The sequence below is a fragment of the Spea bombifrons genome, chromosome 3 (genome assembly GCF_027358695.1).
Source record: "Spea bombifrons isolate aSpeBom1 chromosome 3, aSpeBom1.2.pri, whole genome shotgun sequence".
NCBI lineage: Eukaryota > Metazoa > Chordata > Amphibia > Anura > Pelobatidae > Spea > Spea bombifrons.
The window spans coordinates 77,100,344-77,122,371 of NC_071089.1; the positions used below are offsets into that span (position 1 = coordinate 77,100,344).

General features: G+C 38.9%; 1 protein-coding gene across 1 annotated transcript in view; it reads right to left on the reverse strand.

Annotated features, from left to right (window-relative positions):
- MLIP (muscular LMNA interacting protein) overlaps positions 1-19,982 on the reverse strand; it is an 84,022-nt gene extending 64,040 nt beyond the window's left edge. Inside the window, exon 1 of the mRNA XM_053458959.1 lies at positions 19,682-19,982. The gene's annotated coding sequence lies outside the window, so the exon portion shown is untranslated. The remainder of the gene's footprint in view (positions 1-19,681) is intronic.
- Between the last annotated feature and the right edge of the window lie 2,046 nt (positions 19,983-22,028).

The window sequence follows — 22,028 nt, forward strand, 5'->3', positions numbered from 1 at the left end:
TTAAACTGCACAGGAACAGGTTTTAAATTTTAAACAACTGAAAGTCATAATGTGATCAAGCCCTATAGACTGCCTGGTTTTGAATGAAGATGAAGAATAATATGTTATAAGATAGAAAGATAATACAAAATATGTTGTGTTTTTCCTAAAATAGATTGGTAAAAACCTGGTATTTAAATGTAATGCATACACAACAGTAGTACACTACAGCTTCTCCAATCCACCCCACACTACAAATTTTCTGCACTAAAATAAACTATCATTACGTTATTAATTAATTGGCAGTATTGGATACAGTATGAGCAATTTCAGCTGTCACTGTGTCACACTCCAACTCTCATCAGCCTATAACTGCTGCTACTGACAAGTTAAAATGGCATCAGCACAGTTATATATCTAATGCTTGTCCCTTCCCCTTGTAAATGCTGATTGGCCAGAAAGAAGAAAAAAAAAGGACAAACTCCCACAGGTTGTTGGACCCATCAATCACAGCCATATAAATGAGACCACCTCTCTTTTTTTCTACCTATCAATCATTAGAAACACTTTACCTCATCAACGAGTGCCAAAACAGCTTGTAATGGCGCCAAAATGGCTTGTAATGGCAGCGGTCTACATGATGCAATGAATGGACGAATCCGGGCAATTTTTGTTAAATGTTTGTGGAAACATCAACATAAGTAAAGTATGATTATTTAAGACTGGTACTTGAAACAAAGTAACAGTATTTGGCATTACCAGAAAAAACTATTCTGTAGAAGATATAGAATGGAAACATGTTTGGTTTATGTGCAATGAGGTTCTGACAGCCCTCGAGGAAAAAACAAAGAAGATATCCGTCTATATTTAGAAAATGTATCATTCGTTTTTAATTAACTGCATGCAAAATTACTACTTAAGCCTTTGGAGAGATTCATCATTATCCTGTAACAATTTTTATTAAATTAAGTTAGTGTTTACTATAAAAAAGTATTTATTTAAGTATAAAAATTACAAATATAGGAATAATAGATTTTAATATGAAATAATTTTAAAATATATGTGTACATTTATTACTAACAGAAATATACAGGTATTAACAGATGTGTTCTCTTTCGATTGGCCCTCATTTATATTGCAAGATGTAGGATTTAGAAATGTGACAATTCATCTTCATCTCACAAAGGAAATCTTTTTCCATGACATCTACCCATTAATGTCTAGTATTTCCAAGGCTTGGAATGCATGTGTAAAGCACAATATCTATGATTTATGATCTTGTGCATTGGATTACTACCCAGTAAAGTACAACCAATGAAAAACGATAATAATAAAAAAAGGTATCGTAGATCTTTCTGTTTTTTTTAATACTAGCCTGTGAAGATTTCTGGAAATAAAATCAATACATTATTTTACTGCTAGCAAATGGCTTTAATAGTTTTATTTATCAAAATAAAATATAACATTATAGCACATTACAAAGACAATTTAATTTATACTTTTTTTTCCTACAAAAAGCTAGATATGATTCAGATAAATTTTATCTTTCATCTTTGGTTTTCCAACAACAAATTTGGTTTCTTGCCCTTTCAGTTTGAACATTTTGATTACATACTCTAATTCACTTTCTCTCATGCTCTCTCTGTACGACTCCCTACCTTCTCCGCTGACCCCTTCCATGCGCAGTTCCACCTCTTCTCTTGTGTCTTGTTCTTTTGTCTTCTGTTGTCTTTTTTTTTCTTCATCCACTGCTTCAAAAGTAGTCACCAACTAGAAGTGGCCTCTTGGTGAACGTCCGCAAAATGGCATCGCTTACGGGCGCATCATCTCCGTCAGGGTAGAGGGTGTGCCTGGAGGCTCCGCACTTTTGTAGAAGTTCTGTCTACTGCATTGTGTGATCTTTAAGTGTTATCCAGTGACACTTAAAAAGTCTGCACCACATCCCCACACAGTGCATCACAGCACCAAACAGCTCAAGTAGCAGTGTTTTAAATCATATGAAAGAATTAACAAGAGCATTATAGTAATTGACCCTTCAAGATCACACAATACAACTGACAAAACTTCCACAAAAAGACCTCCGGGCACACTCTCTTGGTGGAACAGAGAGAGGCTCCAACCTTTAGAAGCTAAAGTTCACCAGGAGGCCAGAATGGTGATGACAGATTCACTGAGAAAGAAAAGCATTTCTGCACCTCTCTTCCTCCGCTAATATATCTGTATTATTCTGGCCTCTCTGTGGAGAGAGAAGATAGAAGAACTAGAAAAGGCATGACAAGAAACAGAGCTGCAGGAAAAGTGCTTGGTGGAGAAGGTAAGGAGACATTGAGGGAGTCTAGAGACTTCAAGCTGATTCGTGTTGACTTGTAAATAACCGCCTTTGACTACACTGTGTCAGATCCGTACCTGTGTCAGATCCGTACCATGCATGCACATTCTCTGTGTTTTCGACTCAGTTGCGAGTTGCTCTCTGGCATTTCTTGTTTCACTGCATTTATTCTCACCTCTGGTACCCTGGCTTTTCTGTCATTTAACCTTACCTCTGGCATCCTGAATATTGGCTTGGCTACCATACATCCTGACCTCTTGTATCCTGAATATTGGCTTGACAACTGTTTATCCTGACCTTTTGCAATCCTTCATCCTGATCTTCAGCATTGGATCTCTGCCCCCCCAACTACTCTGACCTGCACCCCTATCTATCATTCGTGCGTGTGACTACTCTGTTTCAACTTCAGACCTTTAGTGTTGGAGGCTAATATGGGTATTTATCAAAAATGATGCTACTGAGGAAGCCTGATTGGGCGAAACGCGTCTGTATGTTGACGTCATTACGCTATACCCAGAAGCCATTTCGGCTGGAGAAAAAAGAGAGACTCTGATACTCGCAAAACCGACTTACAACGTGAGCATATTGCATTTTAGTTTTATATAATAAATCTTTTTTGCGCTTTATATCTTGCCTCTCCACCTGTATTTTGTCTCTAATACACCGTTGTACGGATTGAAAACCGATTGAGGCATAGAAACGGAGGAGAGATACTCTTGAGGAATACTGCTGCCAGAATCCCTCTACTTGTTGTGTGCCCAAATAAATCCAAGCAAGCTGATTTGCTCAAACCTATGTGAGTGTGATATTACCCTGGGGGGGGCTTTTAGACACACATTTATTACAAAACGGAAAGCACTATGATCTTTGTTTGTTCTTGATTTTTATTTTACATGTCAATACGTTCCTGTTATAAAACGGATGGACGTCTTGCTTATGCAATCAACGTGAATATTAGTATTTCATAATTGTTTTTTTGTGGGATATACACTGTGTTTGTATTTTTGGTGGAAATGATTCACATGGTTGTCACTTTAACCCCTTAAGGACAATGGGCGGTCCCTAAACCCATTGAAATCAATGCATTTTGAGGCCGTACATGTACGGGCTTTGTCATTAAGGGGTTAAAAGTCCAATATTTGTTTCTGCACAGCACTTTATCTTTCACTAATATGGGTATTTGAATACAGGATACGATATAGTACTTGATGAAGATATGTCGAGATTTAAAGATTTTATTCCATCTCATGTTCTTGCTTCCTTACATGAGTGGTAATATTGTTGCTTGACCCGAGTCATCCTACCGCTGGTTTTAAATACGTACTAGCTGCTATGGTGATACTGAAAGGACCACTTTTCAAACCGCACTTTTTATACATGCCTACTGTTGTCTCAGTTGTCTCATTGTCTCAGTGAAATATAGGCCTTTTTTACGTAAAAAACTTATATAGCTGCAATTTCTTCATGTACAATGTCATTTTTGTCAACAATACCCTCTCTAGAGTAGCAGAGACTATTATGACGATTATGTATCTGTGCCTTGGGAGATATTTTCTTGTAACTTTCTCACTGAAACTGCACACATTATTTACCTCATATTGGTTTGCACTATGAACAAATAATATGGATTGAGATCTGCCAACAATATTAATGTTTTCTCTAAAACCTATTACATTGCGTGATAATTATGTGCATGTGACTGACTGTAGAATTATTACATTCTTAATTATTTTTTTTTCCAGAAATCCTTGTTTTCTGGTCTCTTCTTTTATAATAACAGTATTGCCACCCCAAATCATGTTGAAATGTTTATTTGATTTATTGTAAACAAATGCAGTAAGAGTAAAATAAAGAACCAAGATCATAAACTAAGAAAAATATTTTCAATTGCACATTCAAATACAATTCCTGCAACATTAATTATTATATAAATGTATCACTAATATGGTATCAGCAATGGTTCCAATGAGGAACTTGCATTAATTAATGCACCATTGCTTATTTACATTTCATTTCTACATTATAAGAGTCACATTAGTGTGTATATCACTCATGGCTTTCTAAAATCATTATCAATTTCCAATATTTTAACAAATTAAAAAATGTATCCTGCATGTAACAAAGTTATTGCAACCAAATACCGTATTTGCTCGATTATAAGACGAGGTTTTTTTCAGAGCAAATGCTCTGAAAAATACCCCTCGTCTTATAATCGAGGTCGTCTTCTAATCAGACCTCAAAATGGGGCCATGCTACTTACCGGGCTTTGGTCGCGAGCAGCAGGAGAACAAGAAGCTAGCAGCGTGTCACAAAACTCTGCCTCCCCCCTCCTTCCTCTGGGGGCGGGGCCAGAGAAGTTGCACGCACAGCGGGCCCCTGCAGAAGTCTTCGAGTGAGAGATCAGCAGTTCAGGTAAGGGGGTGGGGGGCTGGGGGGTTTGAGCGTGTGTGTGTATATGTGATTAATGGAATGAATGAGTATTTAAATGTTTGTGAATGAGTGTGTGTTAGTATGGATGTGTAAGGGTGGTGGTGGTAGCATGGCATAGGGAGGCTGTACTCACACTCCTATCATCCTAGGTTCCAGCATGTACTGGCTGCCTTGGCTTGATAGGGGTGTGATTGCTGTTAGCAGTTATATATATATATCTCCAGAAATGCCTTTTAACCCCCTATATGCCACTCTGCCCCATGATATGCCTTTTAACCCCCTATATGCCACTCTGGCATATAGGGGATTAAAAGGCATATCATGGGGCAGAGTGGCAAATAGGGGGTATAAGGCATTTCTGGGGGCAGAGTGGCAACCCTGGGGGCAGATGTGCATAACTGGGGGGGCAGGTTGGCAAATAAAAGGAAATAAAAAAATATGTATTTTTCTCAATCATAGCTTTTATTAAATATGAAAATATTGTTTACATGAATTAATATTTACTAGTAAAACTTTTTTTCCTATAGGGTAGTCTTATATTCAGGCTTTTTGTTTTTTTCCTAAATTAATATTTAGATTTTGGGGGGTCGTCTTATAATCAGGGTCGTCTTATAATCGAGCAAATACGGTATATGAGTGCAAAAAAAATAAATAAACCAAAATAATACCAACAGTATGACAGCTATTTAAAATTAAAAGCAAACTCCCTAAGAATAGGTCTTAATAGTCCATCGTCAAAATGTTTTTCTCAAAATAATGTGCAGCAATTTCAGTAAAGAAATGAACCAACTGAATAGACATGTGCGTTCGGATTCGTATGAACTTTTTTTTAACAAATTTTGCATAATGTATGCATTTGTTTGAATCTCGAAAACCAGGACTAATCCCCAAATGAAACAAAGAAAAATTAACTTGGAACATCTGAGTATTGGTTGTCCATTCATTCATTAATTTCTTTCTTCCCCACGCCCTTCCTCTCCTTAACTTAATCACCTCAGATTTTCTTGGATGTCAATCCAACAAAGTTAATGTACTCTTGAAAGACTTATATTAGCATCATACTTCTCACTGCCAAATGACCTTATTCTAAAAAGCAGAGAGAGAAACACAGCTGACCAAGAACATTTTAAAAATGCATTTTTCTATTCAATTTCACTTTTAACCACTACAGAGTCACATAAATGCCGTGTTAATCAATTAGTATTAGACTTACACTTTTCACCATGTGCTGCCAATCAAATTAAGGTATGCTACATAAATGTTTTAAGTTACAGTATTTATTTAGGTAATGTTACTAACTTCTGTTTAGTTAGGACTGTTGTCATTAACTCAAGTCAAATAAGGCACCCGTTTACTTTTAGTTCCCCTAGCTTTAACCCAGAGCAGCCAGGAGTGTGCTAAGGCAAGTGAGGTGGGTACATGGCACCAGACAACTGATAATCGAGGCTAGGTAACTTAGAGGTTTTGCGTGATGCATGTTAAAACAGTGGTAGAAGGCTGTGTTTCTAGTTACGTCAGGCCTGTTTCTTCTAATGGTAAAAAAAACAGTAATTGGTTGCCATAAGCAAAAGTGATTCCATTAGAATGAGCAACACAATCCTTACTCTAACTCAGTAGAGTATAAAGAAAAATGTACTGTGCCCATGGAACACAGATATATATTAGCATACACGAAACAAAATAGATACAGTAAAACAATCCTACAATCCACCTACAGTCGTGTGAAAAAGAAAGTACACCCTTTGAATTGTATGGTTTTAAATATCAGGATATAATAACTATCATCTGTTCCTTAGCAGGTCTAAAAATTAGGCAAATTCAACCTCAGATGAACAACAACACATGACATATTACACTGTAATATGATGAATTCAACAAAAATAAAGCCAAAATGGAGAAGCCATGTATGAAAAACTAAGTACACCTTATGATTCAATAGCTTGTAGAATCACTTTTAGTAGCAATAGCTTGAAGTAATAATTTTCTGCATGACTTCATCAGTTTCTCACATCATTGTGGAGGAATTTAGGCCCACTCTTCTTTACAACGTTTCTTCAGTTCAATAAGGTTTGCAGGCGTCTGTTTATGCACAGCTCTCTTAAGGTGTTGCCACAGGATTTCAATTAGGTTGAGATCTGGTCTTTGACTGGGCCATTACACCTTGATTCTTTTCTATTTCACCCATTCTATTGTAGAAGTCCTGGTGTATAGATACATTTGGTGTTATAGAAAATGTAAATCCTCTTAAAGCCAAACTGTTCAAAATATTGATTCTAGTGGTGCACCAATTTATTCTTGAATTTAATTTAGAGTAATGTAGACAAATGGTGCTATTTAGCATTATTGATACTACAAACATAATGAATAAAATGACAGCCAAAAGAGCTTATTAATGGAGAATGGTGTACATGAAATGACATGCTTTATTTTCTAAAACTTCTCATTTGTAGATACTGATCATAATGGTTAACAACAGAACAACATAAATCTATTATCCAATTAACAAACCAATATTTCCTATTAACATCAGAGTAATAATTAATCCATTAAGTACCACTGGGTTTGTTGCAGTGGCAGGGGCATCTTCCAGCTGCTACATGGGAGATCAGGTTGTCTATTGACAGCCTGGACTTCTCTCTGTCAGTAGAAGTCATGCAGATGGCTTGTGTGTAATGGCACAGTAGGATGTTACATAAGGAATCACAAGAGTCAGCCCAGTAGGTTATACCTGCCATTGCTGTTGACGGGTTATATCACCGTTTAGCAGAGGGTGTAAAGTAGGCACTCTGCATGTAAAAAGGGTCCCAAGCATTTTAAGATTAAATTATATATGTCATTATCCCACTCCCATGGGTTGAGATGTGTAAAAACAGATCTAACATACCTTCCTAAATGCAAATGGGAGAACTACTGGAAGTGAACAGAGGGGTGTTTTTCTTTGCCTTTTTGTAATGTGAGAGGTTGTCTTGCCCCCTATCTATAATATTTCCATAATTCATGACCACCTGTCTATACCAGTTTCAGAATACATGGAAGCGATTCAGCTCTTGAGAGGGAAGTATATAGAATTACGCCACTGTATATTGTGTTTTAAGCGGAGAGTTTTTCATGCTTTAATTGTACAGCATAACAAGGGTTTTTTTTACTTTATCTAGCAAAGAAGGCATACAAAGTATATAGTGTGTATGGGAGAGTTAAAGTGAAACACATTTGGGCATCAAGCAAAGTATTGGTAAATTTATTTTTTTTAATCCAATTATTTGCATGAGAGAGGCTGTATTATATGATTTCAGTTAATTCAGTGGGTTCTTTTTTTCACCATAAAAACTGCATCATCTGCTTTTTTTAGCAGGATGGGTAGCATTTGTATGGGAAATAGAATCTTTGGAAAACTGATAATTTTGATCAGGTGTACCCGACCTGTAAACATTAAGAGGTTCCCTGGTTCACCATAATACCTAAATGAAGTGCCTCCAAATTATTTAAATTGCATTTAAAGACCATCCTTTTTTAATCCTACCCAACCAAGACAAGAAGTCTAAAAGTTTAGAGTCTACTAGCCATCAATTTTGCCATCAGTCCATCAGATCCTGGAGTTTTTTTAGGGGCAAGGGAGAGTATCACTTTTTAGCCTCCTACTGTTCTATTGGGAAATTAAGGAATCCCTTTCATCATTGTAATACTTAAATTCCTGCTTCTTTATCATCCTGTGCAGATTAGAGCATGGTTGGACACCACTATGTCTTATATTATAATTAGTTGGATGATCTGAAACATTTAAATGTTACCAAAAAAGCAAAACTAATAGAAATATGAAAGGGGGCAAATCATTTGTTTACAGCGCCGTCTAATGTAATAAAAGAGAGGCAATTTGCAGTATGTTGATATTGGATGTATGGCATAAAATGTTAATTATTTCCCTAAGAGTTTGTAAGCAGGCCCAATTGTAGTGTAAGTATTTCTACATGCAATTCCACAGCCTACCCTTTCTGGCAAACCTTGAAGTGTTCAATTAATATGGACTTTGTCAGTGGGATTATAGACATCCAGCGCTGCTGGAAACAAAGTGTGCAAGCATGGCTCTTAAGTCCGTGCAAATCCTTGATCCTTGAAAAATGGCATCACTAATGCATCTAACCCACGATATGCTCCTGCCTCAGCTTCCAAGTCCATCAAGTTAAAGTGCTATGTCAGTAACTCCCTGGGATGCATCTTTGCAGGTCCGCAGTTGTATGTATGATTCTTGATGTGTTATTCATGCCATGTGGTTGCCAGATATACAAGAAAGAGGATGCTTGTAAATATGAAAGCCCCCTTCATCCTTTTGTGTTGTGTGGTATGTTTTTTTGCAATTGGAACCTCTATCCAGTTGGTGAATTTAGTTTTTTGGGGAGTTTTTTGGAGTCTACAACAAAACCCAGCTAAATGTGGCTGCCCTCTGTCATACTGTCCCATGCTCTGCCACACTCTCTCTCTCAATCTGCCTATCTTCTCAGCCTTTCCCACAGCTTCTTGTTATGTACTTCTTCTCCTTCTTCATGTTCCCCACATCCTAATTCTTCTTTTTTCTCTGGTGATCCACTACATTACCCCGGCCTTCTGGACCACTACACATTGGCGGAATCGGGAGAGATTGTCACTGTGGTGTGCACTGAGGCTCCCCCCTGAAGCGAAAGTGCTCCAGGAGGCCAAAATAATGCCGACAGATCTGTGGTGGTAGTGTACAAAAAGGGGGCGGGGGTGGTCGGCCCCGGGTGCCACTTGTCAGATTCTTATGTGGGCCCATAGCTTACCATTGTGGAGCTTGCACACTTTGTGAGGGAAACTCTTTTCCCTCCCAAGTTCCTGCTTCCCCTCCACGGGAAAAGAGTTTCCTCTCACATAGACTCCTGCACAGCCTCACTGATGCTCTGCCAGCCCCTGGAGACAGTGAAACCTACAAGTGAGGTAAAGGGTGCGGGAGAGTAAATGGGTAAATGAATGAGTGAATTAATGAGTGAGCCAGTAAGTGTTTAGGGGTAGAAATGGAACAGGCAGGCTGATTGAGGGGGCAAAGGTGGCACGGGAAGGCTGTTTGAAGGGGCAAAGGTGGCACGAGCAGGTTGCTAAAGGGGCAGAGGTGGCACAGGCAGGCTGTTACAGGGACAGAGGTGGCACAGGTAGGCTGTTTCAGGGGCAGAGGAGGCACAGACATTCTGTTGCAGAGGTTAATAATTTATTTTTTCAGATTTCTTGTTTTTTCCAGTTGACATACAGTTTACAAATTTGTGAAATAAATATTCTTGCCAACATTAATTTTTTTGTGTGTGGGGGAGTGCCACATACAGGATCCATCCCGGGTGCCAAATACTCTAGGTACGCCCCTGATCCGCGATAAAGGAAAGCTGGAAGATGGAAACAGACAAGTCATTTGGAGGGCAAAGCTGGTACTCACAACTATTTGGGATATGTTGCTTATGAAGTCGGGAGGCCTCAGGCCAACTTTTGCACTGGGGCTCTGTGGTATCTAGTTACACTTCTGATCATATTAAAAATTGTAATCACTAAATAACTGCATTTCCATTTTCAAAAATACAACATGATTCAATAGAAAAAGCATAGTAAAATGCCTATAGTAAAATTTGGATTATTAACTTTAAAACATAGTATAACTTTATTGGGTGTTTTGGGGTTTTGTAACCACTAATTAGGGCTATTCTCTCAGTATATCAAAAACTAAACACACTGTACAAGAAATTACAGAACACATTATTTCAAGGGAGCACTCCAATGTTGCTTTGTATCCTTCCTTTCACGTTATTGGTGGTCACATGGTTTTTCTGTTCTTACTGTGCACGTGGTGGTGATTCTGGCTTATGTTAATTTTGGTTGATAATGTTCATTGTTGTAAATATAGCCAGAAACATGAGCCTTTTCATATTTGCCCTGTAATTACCAAATTTATACTTAAATATAAATTTCCATTGCACTAGCTATGTGTTATTACTATAGGTGGATATATTGGTATAGATTTTTTTGTTTTGTTTTTTAAAAGCCCTATATGTTTTAATTTAAGTAAACAAGCAAAATGAGAGGGGAAAACATGGTATAAGATAGAGCAAAATGCCTTAAAATGCTTCAGTCTTTATGTCTAAAAGGTTAAAATCACATTTTATTGTTGCTCTTTTACACTTTCAGAGTCTGATATTAAAAAATACCAATGTTCTTGTTCTCCTTGTGAAACACTTCAGTTTCAAAGTGTTCATAAGCATCATTTGGACACTCCGATTTTTAAGCTCAATTATCAAAAGGAAATAACACGGAATGAAAATCAATTAAGGAACTTAACGCTTGTATGACGTTTGGAAAAACTTAATGTGCTAGACAGGTAAACAAAATGCCAGGCACTACTTTATAAATAACAATTTGAGAGGAAATCATTAGTGCCTTAAAGCCCCTTAAGAAACATCAACAGAGCACATAAAAAAGGTCTATGTGTGAGTGTTTTTCATTTTTTTTATTTCATTTTATTAATATTTAAGGATAAGATGGTTTCCTCTTTTGTTGCAGCCAAGCTAATGCAAGTTGAGTTCCCTGCCAATCATGTAGAAATGCAATAGTAAATGCAATGGCGGTAGTAAATATAAGAGATGCCCTGTATAAGACCTCAATGGGGTGTAGTAATCCATCTTAATTTAACTTGTGAGTTATTCTCAAAAGTAAGATGCCATAAAATTAGAAATACATTTAATTCAGTTTTAGAAAGCCAGCGTAGCCACAAAGAAATAGAAGTCTGTAAAAAGGTCTGATATGGCTCTGAAAAGTTCAATTTACAAACTCAAACTCAGTGATACCTTATTACATCTGCACTAGCAAAAAAAATTGCTGCTTTGAATTTGAAATTCAACTAGAAGTGTTATACTATACAAGTGAGCGTTTAAATGTAAATATAAACATAGGATTTGGTGATTCATTTTAAACATCCTCTTGAGACATGATGATCATCATATTTCTTTGCCCTCCACTGTAATTGTGTTGTGTATATGGAAATATAATTCATAAAAGAAAGCCTATTTTTTTAAGCATGATAAATGTATATTGCAGATGCATGGCTCCTGGTAGGAAGTTGGCAGAATAATACATAATATTTTGATGAAATATTGCAAAAACACAGAGCACTTTGAGTTTGAATAATTCTTATTATAGATTATATGGCTGGCATATCTGTTTTATACTTCAGCTTCTAAAATCTGTGCCTTTTTTCTAGTAAACATGGTTATCTCTGCCAGAACTAATTATAAACAGCTGAACAGCCCATTATTTGTTATAATTTTTGAAGTCTAAATTTCCTTGCTTAAGCAGCAGGAAGGGCAAAAAATAATTGAACTGATTATTTCAGGAGTTACATCTCAGACGCTTTGAGTATGCCACAAACATGCTAAGAGCAAGAACAAAAGCTCAACAACAACTGTAAGGGTGTTCGTTAGGACTGATTAAGTGCAAATGTGTATTTTTAGCAAAGACTAATAGTAATTCACATCAGTTGAGAAAACACATAAGGATCTCAAAAGATCATCTCTCTCTTTACCTGCTAGAAAAAACATTTTCTATTTTGGTACCATATGATCAAAAGGCATTTTAGTGTAGAAACAGAAGCAATTCTATCAGACTGCTTAATAGGTTTAATAGACAAATAATAATCGCCATATTTTGGGGTAAAATCATTCAGTCTTAAATGAAATGTCTGTGTATTTCACACACCCTAGTGTATAGGTAAGTTATACAATATATCTTGATATAGCTACTGGGTAGATTTGTTGGTCAATACTAACTATATTAACATACATCACTTAACTTATCTGTACATCTGAAAGCAAGCAACCCTTCCTTTGTACGTAAATATGTATGCACTAAATCTAACTTTTATTACAGTGCTTTAATTTTAAACAACCCCACTTAAGTGAGCCTTATTGGTGGGGCAAAACCTATTCTCATTGCATTAGCAAGGCACTATGAAGGACAAATTCTGGTGAGTTATCCCTATTTTACTTACATCGCAAACTATAATTATTGTCATATTGACTATTATTTTCAATTGCAAAGCCCTACAACATATGTAGGTGAAACCAAACAACCAAACTAAATACCATCAATAAACCATAAAAACATAAATCGAGAGCTAGTTAGATTACTTTTTTTTAGATGACCATAAAACATATCAATTTTCATATTTTCATCTTGAAATAGTTTAACTTTATTTTACAACATGCAAAATGAGTATCTATAATTTTGCTGCCCACAACTCGCTGCTACCTTGACCAAACCTCAAATTGTATGCTAAGCAGTTGTGTACAGTAATCCAAAGTGTGCAACTGGTTCATGATAGACTTCTTAAATTGGTCTGGGGAAAAAATGTACCGTATTGGCTCGAATATAGGCCGCACTTTTTTCCCCCACTTTAAGACTTTAAAGTGGGGGTGCGGCCTATATTCGGGGTCTAGCGCCCGACGCCCGGGACATGCAGTCCCGGGCGCCGGGCAGGCAGCGGGGTTGGGATGCAGATCCCCCGCAGCGGTGCATGGGACCTGCATCCTACTCTCGGATGTCCTCAGACAGCCTCCCCTGCCAGCACTTTCCACGGGGGGGGGGGTGCCGGCACGGGAGGTTGTCTAAGCGCATCGTCTGGATGGTCACCGGCTGCGGCGATGCGGGTAAACAGCCTCCGGGTTGTTTACCTGCATCGCCGCAGCCGGTGACCGTCCACACGATGCGTTTTACCTCTGCCCCCAAGACTTACCGGAGCAGACTCCCGGGTGTCTTGCGGGGCGCCGGCGGGGGACATCTACGCGATACGCGTATACAACTTCCGGTTGTATACGCGTATTGCGTAGATGCCCCCCGCCGGCCCCGCAAGACACCCGGGAGCCTGCTCCGGTAAGTCGGGGTGGGGGGCAGAGTGGCATATCTCGGGGTGGGGGGAGGAGGACAGTGGCAGCATATCGGGGGGAGGAGGACAGTGGCAGCATATCGGGGGGAGGAGGACAGTGGCAGCATATCTCGGGGGGGGCAGTGGCAGCATATCTCGGGGGGGGCAGTGGCAGCATATCTCGGGGGGGGGACAGTGGCTGTATATCTCGGGGGGGAGGACAGTGGCAGCATATCTCGGGGGGGGGAAGACAGAGTGGCAGAATGTTTTTTTTTGGGTTTTTTTGGTGCTTTTTTAAAGAAAAAAACTTTTTCTTTAAAAAAGCACCAAACTTTTAGGGTGCGGCCTATATACGGGGGCGGCCTATATCCGAGCCAATACGGTATTTTCTGATCATTTCTTATGATTTCTTATACATCTGAAGAAGGAACCTTTGAGGTATTAAAGGATTATCGAACAGTAAATCTTACTCTGGATCATAGTGATGTCACTGTACATGCCATACAGACCATATAGATCATGCCATCATGTGCAAGTCACTGTCCACACATGCTCTGAGTTATGTATAGAACATGATAACCAAAGAGTATGGTCTTATAAGCATATCAATCCATAAAATATTCATGCTGTTTAGACTGTTCCATTGGTTGTTGTGAAGAAGAGCCACCTTTTCTTCGCAACATTGTCACTTCCACAGCCTTCGCTGAGTTTTGACTGAATACAATTTTACATTCTGCATAATGAAAAAAACTTTGAGAGGAAGGATTATTTCCTAATGGAAGAAACACAAAAAAACTGTCACTCTCCCTCGGTCAGGGGCTCCATGCAAGATCTGACCTCGTGGAGTTTCAATGATCATGAGAACAGTGAGGAATCAGCCCAGAACTACACGGGAGAATCTTGTCAATGATCTCAAGGCAGCTGGGACCATAGTCACCAAGAAAACAATTGGTAACACACTACGCCGTCAAGGACTGAAATTCTGCAGCACCCGCAAGGTCCTCCTGCTTAAGAAAGCACATGTATACAAGAAACAAAAACTGTCTGCGCTTCTTAAAATAAAGTTGGCAACAAATATATAAACATAATATAAATGAGAGGTTTTGGTTATATGAATTGGCCAAAGCATAATTAAGCTCACCCGCGTAATACGAGGCCTACCAAACAGGTGTAAGCATGCAGCAAGAAACAGTGTATTGGCTGTACAATGTATACAAGAAACAAATAATACAAATGTGTAATACGAGGCCTTATACGAGGTAGGCCTCGTATTACACATTTGTATTATTTGAGCCTGAGACTAGCTTAGCGCACCGACACTTTTTCTTTTTCCCTGTTTGCACATATTTGAGGTTGTTGGCTCCTCATCAGTCTGGTTGCAGCTTGCTGTCCAGGGGTTAATGGGGAGGAGGTTTAATTGCACCTCCCCCAACACATTAATAAGGTTTTGGTAGCAGTATAAACTGCTTTGTGTGCCCACTATGTAGGAGGTGAGAGTAGGTTCTCACCCTATTGAGAGTGTGCCTTGACGGGGCGGGTGAGCTTAATTATGCTTTGGCCAATTCATATAACCAAAACCTCTCATTTATATTATGTTTATATATTTGTTGCCAACTTTATTAGGGTAAGAAGCACAGACAGTTTTTGTTTCTTGTTTACATTGTACAGCCAATACACTGTTTCTTGCTGCATGCTTACACCTGTTTGGTAGGCCTCGTATTACACATTTGTATTATTTGAGCCTGAGACTAGCTTAGCGCACCGACACTTTTTCTTTTTCCCTAAGAAAGCACATGTACAGCCCCTACATGTACAGCCCTGTCTGAAGCTTGCCAGTGAACATCTGAATGCTTCAGAGGAGAACTGGGTGAAAGTGATGTTGTCAGATGAGACCAAAATCAAGCTATTTGGCATCAACTTAACTTGCCGTGTTTTGACGTGGAGGGATGCTCCCTATGACCCCAAGAACACAATCCCCGTCAAACATAGAGGTGGAAACATGCTTTGGGGTATTCTTCTGCTAAGGGGACAGGACAACTTCACCGCATCAAAGGGACGATGGATGGGGCCACATACCGTCAAACCTTGGGGGGGGGCCTCCTTCCCTCAGCCAGGACATTGAAAATGGGCCGTGGATGGGTATTCCAACATGACACTGACCCAAAACACATGGCCAAGGCAACAACAGAGTGGCTCAAGAAGAAGCACATTAAGGTCCTGGAGTGGCCTAGCCAGTCTTCAGGCCTTAATACCATAGAAAATCTGTGGAGGCAGCTGAAGGTTCGAATTGCCAAATGTCAGCCTTGAAACCTTAATGACTTGGAGAGGATCTGCAAAGAGTAGTGAGACAAAATCCCTCCAGAGATGTGTGCAGACCTAGTGGCCACGTCTGACCTTTGTGATTGCTAACAAGGGTTTTGCCACAAAGTACTAAGTCATGTTTTGCAAAGTTGTCAAATACTTATTTCACTGAGTAAAATGCAAATCAATTTATAACTTATTTGAAATGTGTTATTCAGGATTTTTTGTTATTATTCTGTCTCTCACTGTAAAAATAAAATTATAGACTGATCATGTCTTTGTCAGTGGGCAAACGTACAAAATCAGCAGGGGATCAAATAATTTGTTCCTTCTCTGTATACAAATTCACTCCAAAAACACACGCATCTACATTATGGACACCCTCCCAGCTTGCCTACCTGAGGAGCAATGTTCCCTCTATTTTTTCTTAGGTGGTGTGCACAGAAAATTTCTCTTGTGGAAAATGTGCACAATATGCTTCTGCAAATGTTACATTTAAATTGTTATTCTATATTTTTGGTACAGCTCACTCATGGTTAACAACACTACATTATAGTGTGATAATATAGTATTACTTACTGTAAAGTCAGCCTGTCTGACAAGCCTCTCTCCTAATGTCCATTTTGCTCTGTCACACTGTCCGTAAAAAGTGAAGTTGGTGGAGCTGATAAAATTCAGATTGCAAGGGGGTGGAGCTATATATTTCCACCCCTTTTGACTCCACTTCCATGGTCTGTTTCAGGGGCGTCCAACATGCGGCAACCGATCTTACGTGGGCCACACCTCGAGCTCTGCTACAACAAGAGCCCTGCTACTTACCTGTGGGAGGGTCTTTTGTACTGCACAGAGGAAGCGGAACCCAGCAGAGATCATGTGACATCACATGACTCTGCTCCAGTCCTGCTTCCTCTGTTCAGTACCAGAGAACGCAGAGGGAGGCCGCGCCCCCTGCTGAAGTCTGTGAGCGGCATCGAGGAGCTGCAGTGCAGGTAAGGGGGTGGGGAGGGTGTTTAAATCAGTATGCGTGATTGAGGGAATTCATCTGTGAATGAATGAGTATATGAATGAATGAGTGTGTGTGTGTGATAGCATGGATGTGTAAGTGCTGGAACCTAGGCATGATGGGATTGTGATTGCTGTTAGCAATCACACTCCTATCATGCCAAGTCAGCCAGTACATGCTGAAACCTGGCTAGCTGCCCTCTTTGTGTATTGATGCTGCCAGCAGTATGGGGTCTGCACATCACTTACAGCCACCCTGTACCAGCATGTACTGGCTGACTTGGCATGATAGGAGTGTGATTGCTAACAGCAATCAGAGTCCCATCATGCCTAGGTTCTAGCATTTACTGGTTGGATGTGTAAGTGCTGAAACCTAGGCATGATGGGACTGTGATTGCTGTTAGCAATCACACTCCTATCATGCCAAGTCAGCCAGTACATGCTGAAACCTAGCTAGCTGTACCCCTTGTGTATTGATGCTGCCAGCAGTATGGGCTCTGCACATCACTTACAGCCACCCTGTACCAACATGTACTGGCTGACTTGGCATGATAGGAGTGTGATTGCTAACAGCAAGCACAGTCCCATCATGCCTAGGTACCAGCATTTACTAGTTGCCTGGGTATGATAGGAGTGTGATTGCTGTTAGCAATCACACTCCTATCATGCCAAGTTATATTGCTACTTTTTTTGTCCACTTGTGGTGTGTTACCTACTTTTATTATTATTTTGAAAGGTGGGGGGTCATTTTCAGTTTTGGCTAAGTGAACCGTGAATGTTTTGGTCCAGAACTTTCATTTTGGTGCATCCCTAGAATAAATAGAACTATTTCATTTTGAATTATCCTGAATTTGTAGTCACAAAACTTTCTAGGCCCAGAAGTCAGTGAGAGGAAAAGTAAAGGTTTTGTGTCATTTACTTTATTTTAATCTGCATATTTTATTAAAGGCCATATTTTCTCACAGTGAAAAATCAGCGCGGCCTGCGCATGTATACAATTCTGAGGACTGAGTGACGGACTCCCACTTTACCACCCAGGTAAAGCAATATTTTAAAATCTCCTAAGTAGGGACAGAGGGAAAACTCTGACATTTTTGACTGTTTTCTGGTTCAGATGATCTCATACACCATTTGCAATATGTTTTTAAACCAAAAAAAAGTGTCTAGTTTTTAAAAAACATGTCATGGAGGGTCCACCCTAATGTAAAAAAATGCAGCACCAATAAGAAACTTAGCCATCCTATGGTAAAGTATGACAAACTTCTTAAGGTTCATAATTTTCTAGCTCTTAAAAGCAAACCCAGCCCATTTTCCTGGGTAAAATGTTTTCATTATACTGCAAGGAAACCTTTGTGTTGAGACAGAAGTAACGCAAATGTATTTATTCATAAAAACTCAATGTGAGCCTGCAATTTGGATTCTGCTAGTTTCAGTCGCAAGCATTCAAGTTATGTGTTCTCGCTGGAAGCTTCGAAGATTTTACGCATTTACCCCCCCCACACACACACACACACACACACTGCACTTAACTCTCCCTGGTGCCTACCCATATGAGTTGAGGTAGTGGGTAGTAAAAAAAACAGATGTGCCATTAGCAGATAAGTGGAAATGCTTTCACCCCAAAGGTTTGTAGTCTTTCAGTGATTTTTCACTATCCACCTTCCTGGCATTGAAAGCATCCTTGGATGGACATGATGGAGTGTTTGACTATCCCCCAAAATATACAAGCTGAAATAAATTTCGACATGATGCTGCTTACTTGTCGGGGATCTTGAGCCATATTACACTGGGAAAAATGCAAAAACCAACAAAATAATGAAAATATAATTTTTTATATGAAAATATAATAAATTTAAAATAATATATTTTACGTATTTATTTTAGCCCTACCACTATAAGTAAAACAAAATTCTACCCCAAACCCTATTAAGTCAATAGTATTAAACAAATGTTATGTGAGGTAATATGTAAAGCATGGATGTGGCCCTCTTGAACTCAGGAACATAACAAAATATGTATGTGGGGCACGACTGTAATCAGGAGATGTTGCTGAACATATAAATTGGTTAATTGTTTGGGTGTGGCACCTGATTTAAGCAAAATTGCAAAAAAAAATGTAGTTTAGTCTAGTTATTTTTATCTATCACTGATTATTATTATATTTTATGTATTTCTATGATTTTAAAATAAGGCCCTACATCTGGACAATTTGTAATTTAGAATTCGTGCAGGTTCAGCAAATATAGAAAAGGGGAGTCATGGTTTAAAAAAAGAATCTTTGCTTATGAAAACCCACGAGACTGAAGGCGGTTAATATTTCTTTATTCCACAGTTTTTCTATGTGAACACCATTACGGTTTTATGGAAATATTCTTCAGAAAAACAAGCCCATTATTTCAGATGCATTTACATATGCCAAATATATCTGGACCTTATCTAAATCTCAACACAGAGACACTTATGTTCTACATAACAAGTTATCCCTGGGAGAGCAAACGGTGCCCATGGTAAGGAAAATTATATTTTGTACAAAACAAACTAGTATTATTCCATTTCAAAATCGCAATTTCAAAGCACGTTCAAGTTCACTGTTTGAATGCACATACATATACATCTGAAAACTCAACACAGCAAGGTCATTTACAAGATCGCATGAAAAACAATCAAAAGGACAGGATGCAATAGCTATTTTGTTTAATACTCTATACATTATTATGCCTCTGTGTTTTCCTTACCGTAATCTTCTTTCTTATAGTGGTATCTGAGAAGGATTCAGTCTTACTTTTTTCTTAATCCATACCCCATAGACAAATCCTTTTTAAAATAATACCATCGTGTGACTTGCTGTATATGACAGCTCTTTAGGAGCGGCACTACAACTCTGCTAGTCTGCCCTACAGATATCTTCTTGTTAACTCAACTTTCCAATTATAGGTCTATGGAGTTCACAAATAGCACTCCGTGAAGAAAGACAGCAGCTGGCTTCAAATAACAATTCATCTGATAAGCTGACGCTTATTGCTTTATTTTTAATTTGAATTAAATAATATAAACAGTGTTTCCTGATATATATATAATATACCTTTTTTTTGTTATGCGCATATTGTTGATCAATATAAAAAGTGCAGCAATGGATCATGATCAAGAAATACAAATCTGGAAAACATTTTTTTGGTCAGCAACACTTGACTTTGAAATGTACATTACAATTTGTCAGCCCTGAGTTTCTATGCACTATGCCCTGCGTAATCAATCACCAAGTGCCATTATAGCACTACTTCACAAGGTTGCTTCAGGTAACGTGGATAAAACATTCTGCCACACTCCTGTTTTCAGTACAGTCTTTATAATATGAAATATATGCATAGTTTGTCTATTTTATAATACTTTCCTTCTTTCTTTTAAACTTTCTACTTCTCGCTAGAGTTTATGGGTTTACTATAAAAACATAAAATTGTACGCCTGTTTTTGTTTATGTTTGTTTATGGTTGTGTTGTGGAGATGAGGTATTTAGGACCCAGAATCCTCCGTAGCCTCTCACCTGCTCCCAATTAGCTGGTGCAACTTGCTTAAAATCCCAGGCTCCTGGGATTGTTGGCCAGAATGAAATCTGACCTGCTGGGAGCACAGCTGAAAGATAGTGCACTAAAGGTTGGTGAAACATATGTGTATTTTGCTGGGTTTTATAGTTAGTTTATAACCCTGGAATTAGAAAGGAACATTATTTAAGTTAAGCAAGTTCTCACATGCATACTCGCACTCACACACACACAACAGTACACATGTATGCTCACACACACATCAGTACACATGCATGCTCACACACAACAGTACACATGCATGCTCATATACACACACACAACAGTACACATCCATACTCACACACACACACACAAGTACTCATGAATACACACAAAAGTACACATCAATACACACACACACAAGTAGACATCCACGCACACACACAAAAGTACCCATCCACGCACACACACAAAAGTACACATCCACGCACACACACACACAAATGTACATATCTATGCACACACACACAAAAGTACACATCCATGCACACACAAGTAAACATACACATGTATACATACATATATATCCCCCCTACTGCCCCCGCTTACCTCTCATCACTGCTGCAGCTTTCCCTCTGGCTGCTCTTGCACAGTGTGCGAGCAGTCTCGGTTTCACCGCTGGGTCAGGTGGCGTTGCATGACCCTGATATATTCCTGTCTCCCCTTGCTGGTTCAAAATACCGTATTTGCTTGATTATAAGACGACCCTGATTATAAGACGACCCCCCAAAATCAAAATATTAATTTAGAAAAAAAACAAAAAGCCTGAATATAAGACTACCCTATAGGAAAAAAGTTTTACTAGTAAATATTAATTCATGTAAACTAATTTTCATATTTAATAAAAGCTATGATTGAGAAAAATATATTTTTTTTTTTTTTTTTAACACTTAAAGTTTATTGGGTTTACAATAGACCACACCAAGACAAAATCAGCAAAGGTACAGAAAACTGAAATATAACAATGGTAATGAGAACCGAAATACACGGAACCGAGGTTCCCAAACACTCTCGATACATAGTTGTAAAATAACACGTGACACGTGAGAATAAAGAAATAAACATCATAGAATGGCAGGCGCAGAGACATGAAAGACACCACAGAAAACAGAGAAAACACAAGGGTGCACAAAGGGGAAAACACACCAAGGGAGAGACAAGGAGGGGGGGACGAGGATAGGAGATCATGAACTAGGCCGGAACCAACCGTTGATACGTCGGAACTATGAAGCTGCAGTAGCCTTGAGAAACCAAGGCGTACGGAGTGACCCCAATATGAAGCCCGAAGGGGTATGACCAAATTGATTGTGATAGAATGTAAGCCAGCCTTCCCAAGTCTCCTCAAAAATATGCGGGGTGTTATCAGCAAAATGAGCCGCCCTCTCATATTGACAAGTCGTAGTAAGAGAATAAAGGACATCATGTATAGAGGGGGGAGATACAGACTTCCATTTCCTGGCGATACTAATTTTCGCAGCAATAAGAACATGCGCCAGCAGTT